Genomic DNA, 6,007 nt, shown 5'->3' on the forward strand with positions numbered 1-6,007 from the left:
TAAAGAATACAAAAATACTAATTTGAAGGGATATCTGCACCCTGATGTTTATAGCAGCATTATTTACTTACTTATGTTTAGAACCATTTGCCAAATACTAAAAGGTGGATGTCTTGAGGCCAAAGGTAGTTGGAATCCCTTAGCCCTGAGAGCCTGTACAGGGACTTAAATAGCGCCCTCATATCATCTGAAGAATTAATTTTAAAAAAATTGACAGTTGGCATATTCACCTTGCTAATAACGGTCTCTGGTCTAGTAGAAATAGAGGTCTCTGAGACCCCACCTTCCTGATGAGTTCACATCTTCCAGACTCCCTTTTCCCTACTTCTCTTTCCAAGCAACTTCTCAGTCTTTGCTAACATGGGAGTGGGTGGGCTCAGGGTTCAGAGTTTGCCGTGAGTTGCAGACCACCCACCTCTGACCTATAGCCCCTATCCAGCTACGCCAGTTCAGGCGATGCCCTCATTTCCCACTAGCCCTGAGAATCACCTGGTGTGAACACAAAATGATTTAACTTCCGGGTTTCAATTTTCCTTTTTTCAGTGATGTTTTAAATTATACCTATGTCACAAAATTCTTTTTTAAGAAAATTATTTATTTATTTATTAGAGAGAGGGAGTGAGAGAGAGAGATGAGAGAGAGTAGGAGGAGGGGCAGAGGGAATCTCAAGCGGAATCTCAGGCACACTCTGTGCTGAGCACGGAGCCTGATTCAGGGCTCAATGTTGCGACCTTGAGATCATGACCTGAACTGAAATCATGAGTCAGATGCTTAAGGCACCAAGGTGCCTCTCTATCATATAAAATTCTTCTGAGGATTAAATAAGTAATGTAGAAAGCAGTTACTGCCATGTCTGGCACACGCATTGCATATTCTCAATAAATTAGTGAAGTACGGAATAGGATTGGTAGAAGTATTTGTTGTGATAGTGAAAGTAATAATAATGGCAAACTGTTAGCATATTTGCTGGGTACCAGGCAGTGTTCTAAGCACTGAGTGTATATTGAGTCATTTGGACCTCATGGTAATACTGCACAGTTGGTATTATTATAATCTTCCCTTTAAGATAAGAAAACTGATACATACATGAATTAAGTAACATGTCCAAGTTCACACAACCACTGCTGCTATTATTGCTGCTAATTATGATGGAGATGAAGGGGACAGGCAGAAAGGAGAAAAGAGGAAAAGAAAGATGGAGATGAAAAGATGGTAGAATGAGAGGGAGATAAGGGTGCAATGAATCCATTATCTAGTGTATTTCTAGAGTCAGGGAATAGAAATCCCTCCTTTTGGTATTCTTTGAGCCTGGAAAACATAAAAGTCCTTTTAACTTCTAGCTTGAAAAACAAAAAATGAGAGACAGCACATACATTCATAAGGTCAAAGGTCTTACTTTATCCATACCTATGCTCGCATTGTACTGCTCTAATCAATTCATTTAGACAAACGGGAAATGTAACCAAGCAACCATGGGAAACCAAAACGATCACATTTAGAATTTGGTAAGAAGTGGAATGAATTTGAATGTTCTTTACTGCTGGAGCTGTAATTATAGGTTTTAACTACCTGCAGGAGGTTACAAAGGTAAAGGGAATGGAATAATTCAGCCTGAGTCAAAAATATATATATCATTGAGTGGGGTGCGAGAGAATGTTTATATAAGAAATAATCATTCTTATTAACTTTCATCCAAGGCAATTTCATAATTGATCTAAAAATATAAGTGATAAGATAATGTTTGCACTTCTCCTAGAAGGAAGACTCTCTTTAAGAACAGTGATATCTGTAATTTGTCATGAAAAACACTTTCCCCCACCTTCATCCTCTCTCTGCACCACTTCAAAGAAAATCAAGCACTTACAGGCATTTCAAGAGATATTTGTGTCTGTTAGAACAGCATCTCCAAAAATTAAGTCAGCAGGTTAATTATATCAGAATCACATTATAAATAAGGATTCTTGGACTCCAACAAAGAAGTGCTATAACAATCTCTGATTGTGGGTCCCAGGAATCTTGCATTTTTAATAAGCAACCTAGGTAATTTTATTTCGTTCAGCGAAGTTTGAGAATAAAATTAATTCAAGGCATTTTTATGGAATAATCAAAAACTTCTTTGAGTACAGCTCTCTGAGCATAATTTTGGGTTGCTAAGTAGTTATCCCCAATGAACTGAAATTCTTCTCTTAGGAACACTGTCTTTCTAATACAAAGTAATCAGTTTGCTCAACTTCTTAGCATTGGAACAGTAATACAAGCACTGGAGTATTGGTACGGCTAAATTTCGGCTCAAAGCCGATTTGAATATGTCTTAGACACCAGTATAGGTCTGCATCACCCAAGGCAATAGCAGAGAACTAAAGAAGAGTGATGGACAAAGATGACCAAGTTTCATCACCCTGCATTTGAATCAGAATTCTTTCCCCTCAGTTCCTGAATACGGAGAGGAAACTTCATAGAAGATATTACACAAATAAAGAAGGAAACCTACTTTATATTAATATTGTATAGAACTACTATGTAGTGTATAAACTATGTACAAATACTCTCCTCTCTCTAGCTCTCCTTCTCTCTCTTTCAACTGGGTAGGGAATCCTAGAAATTCTAGAAAGGAAAATTATTGAAAAGTTTACATTCCCTTTGTCTCCATTTGCAAGGACACTAATTCTTTGCGATGAGCAGAGAACATCATTTTTACAGGCTTTAATGACAAGAAGAACTAAATTAACAGAATTAGATTTGGAAATGGGAACGGTGCCTGGGTGGCTCAGTTGGTTAAGCGTCTGCCTTTAACTGAGGTTGTGATCTCGGGGTCCTGGGATCAAGCCCCAAGCTGGACTCCCTTCTCAGCAGGGAGTCTGCTTGTCACCCCCCCACCCCGGGTCATTCTCTCTCTCTCTCTCTCTCAAATAAATAAATAAAAATCTTTATTAAAAAAAGATTGGGACATGGGAGGAGAACAGGCAGCATCAATGGATTGAAATTAATGGAAGATGGATTTTTGATTCCATGTAAGAAAGAAATGTTTGTAAGTTTAAGCTGGTGAAAGTAGACTAGGCTGTCATAGCTGAAATTATAGCCTTTTAGGAAGATCCAAGCAGAAGCCAAATGGCATGTATTCCCTGTGAGGTAAAGCAGATAGGATGGTTAATTGGGATAGTAGCTAAGAGGATACCTGTTTTTCCTTCATGTAACTATCTAACAACACTTCTTCATAGTATAGCAGTCTTTTTTTTTTTTCTTAATTCCATAATTTGTTGCCATCTTCCTTCTGCTTTTGGAGTGTCTGTGCTTTAAATGGTAAATTTCGGAGACATGATGAATATGTTGGGACAGAGGTAAAAATTGTTTATTGTATTTCCCAGCAGATTATATGTTTTTTACCAGCTGTGGCATATGTGTCTGTCTTAATCCCCGAGCAGTCTGTCATTAGATACCCAAAAGAATCAGACTGTCCTATAAACTAAAGATGTAAAATGGATATAATTATGATCCGGTTTTATACTTACATCAATGCCAGTCTAATTCAGCTGACCATAAAAACACTGAAATAAATGCATAAAAGTTACTGTTCTTTTAGGATCTATATAACTTTTGAAGATTTATTTATTTGTTTGAGGGGGGAGGGCAAAGGAAGAAGGAGAGAAACCTCAAGCAGACTCCCCACTCAGTGGGGAACCCAACACGGGGCTCAATTCCAGGATCCTGAGATCATGACCTAAGTGGAAACCAAGAGCTGGATGCTCAACCAGTTGAGCCACCCAGGCACCGTTGGATCTATATATATTTTGAAAACATTTTTTCTCATTAAAAACAATTTATGCATGTTGATGAAATTTTAAAACAAGGTTTAAGTTAATAAGAGATGCCTAAATTCAATTTTCTATATTTACCTAATCTCCTTTGTGGACAGAAACTCAAAGACATTTTACTTTTTGAAAATAAATATAATTAGGCATCTAATTTACTCATTTGGTAGTTTTTTTCTTTGTGTGGATTAAATTTGTACATGCTATATATAAAGACATCATTATTACTGGAAAATTTTAAAATGCAGGATTTTTAAGAACAGTGATATGAACAATTACTAGGTTAGTTTATCCCAGTAAGGATTTCATTGCACATTATTGAAAGGTCTTTCTTCAGAGAAGTTCAAGAAAGTTTTGAACATTTTGTAAAAAAAAAAAAAAAAATATGTACACACATACATACATTTGAGTAAACAGAATTTTTTAAAATTTAAATTCAATTACCCAATATATTGTACATCATTAGTAAAAAGAATTTTTAAAGAACCAAATTTTCAAGTTATATCCAGGCTCTGAGGTGTGGGGTATCTCCTATTAGAAACTGTATTTATTAATGTCTAACTAAATGAGAGAGAATATTCACAAAAACATAAAATCAAATTTTGTGTGATATTTTTTTACACTAAGATTTTTGAGACAAAGTAATTTTTTTATACCCAATTGTTACCAAATATATTTAATGTAAATGAAATACACAGTCTGATCCTAGGTGACATAACTGTGTGTGTGTGTGTGTGTGTGTGTGTGTGTGTGTGTGTGTGTGTAATTCAATCTGCTGAGCTTCAAACATTTCACTATGAATCATTTGCTACCATTTTTACTAGGCAGTCATGTGAATAAGTTCAAGCCTATAAAAGTCTGTACAGACAAGCCCGAGTCCTCCTTTCCCAGATAATGCCAGCTCTTAAAGGATTGCCAATATCATGGTGTATGACCTATTCTTTTCCTTTGGGCCCTGTAAGCTTTTTTTATTTCCCCCCCACAAGAAATTCTCAGAATGAACACTAAAAACCCACCTGCTCTCATTTAAGATAAGTATTATAAAATTTATTACTTTAAAAAATAAATGTAATTTTTATTTTGAAAAAAAATTACAGAAAAGATGACTGTATACTGAAACTCCATACACCTATTACTCAGTTTTGACAGTAATGCAGGCATTGCTTCATATGTTTAAACTATTCTTCTTCACTCTCCTGTTTAAAAAATTTCCTTAAATATTTGAAAGTGTAACTCAGGAATCATGGCATCTGACTCCTACTCAGCTACAATGCATACCTCTTCCATCATCATCTACTTGTCTATTTCAGTGTATCTATTACTATTATATATATAATGAAAACTTAAAAGAACATCTTACAGAAATAACAATGTCATTATCACAACTAATATACTTAATCATTAAAAATTCTATTCCTGGAAGTCTGGCTCAATGAGATACTCAAAAATAACTCTATTCTTGGAACTCTTTGGCTCAGTGAGATACTCAAATTTTGCATGACCTACGTAGTCATCTTCAGCATGGACACGTAGAGAAGAGAAAACAGAACCTGTCAGTAGGGAAGAATCCCATGTGTTTCATCAACAGGCATTCTCGCATTAGTCCATATAACGGGCCAGGGGCTATTCTCTGTGTCTCTGAGGTATAAGAGCATGAGATCATACAAGTAGAGGTTGGAGCCATCCTGGCTTAGAAGCTTGGTATTCCAAGGGATCCCAAGTTACAAAAGACACTTCCCTCAGGCAAGATCCAACCTCTGGTTGCCTCATAAGGTATTTACATACATTCCTAGACCTCCTCAATGAGATGTGATCTACCAATCTTAGGGTGACTTTGCTATTAAGCAGTATTGCCAGGAAGAGAGCTGACATTTCATTTTTACTGGGCTTCTGGGAGAGTAGAGCTAGAAACATTTTGAGCTAAGGTCAATTTTTCATGTAAAAGGGGAAAAGGATTTGTTGACCCTTTACTCAGAGTTCACCTACAAATACTAATCCCTTTGACATAAAAAAGCAAGTCGATACACAATTGACCACCAGGATTTGAACTATCAAAAGGGTATTAGTATCTCCTCCATTCCCAAATCAGTTGGGACTTTATGTGGGGGGTGGGGGGGTGGGTAATTAATTTTACAGTGTCTTTTATATCCTGATGATCATGAGGCAAATTTACATTAAAAAAACCACTAAATACAAGT

This window comes from Ursus americanus, chromosome 21, assembly GCF_024610735.1.
Source record: "Ursus americanus isolate L20-20 chromosome 21, mUrsAme1.1.p, whole genome shotgun sequence".
Taxonomy (NCBI): domain Eukaryota; kingdom Metazoa; phylum Chordata; class Mammalia; order Carnivora; family Ursidae; genus Ursus; species Ursus americanus.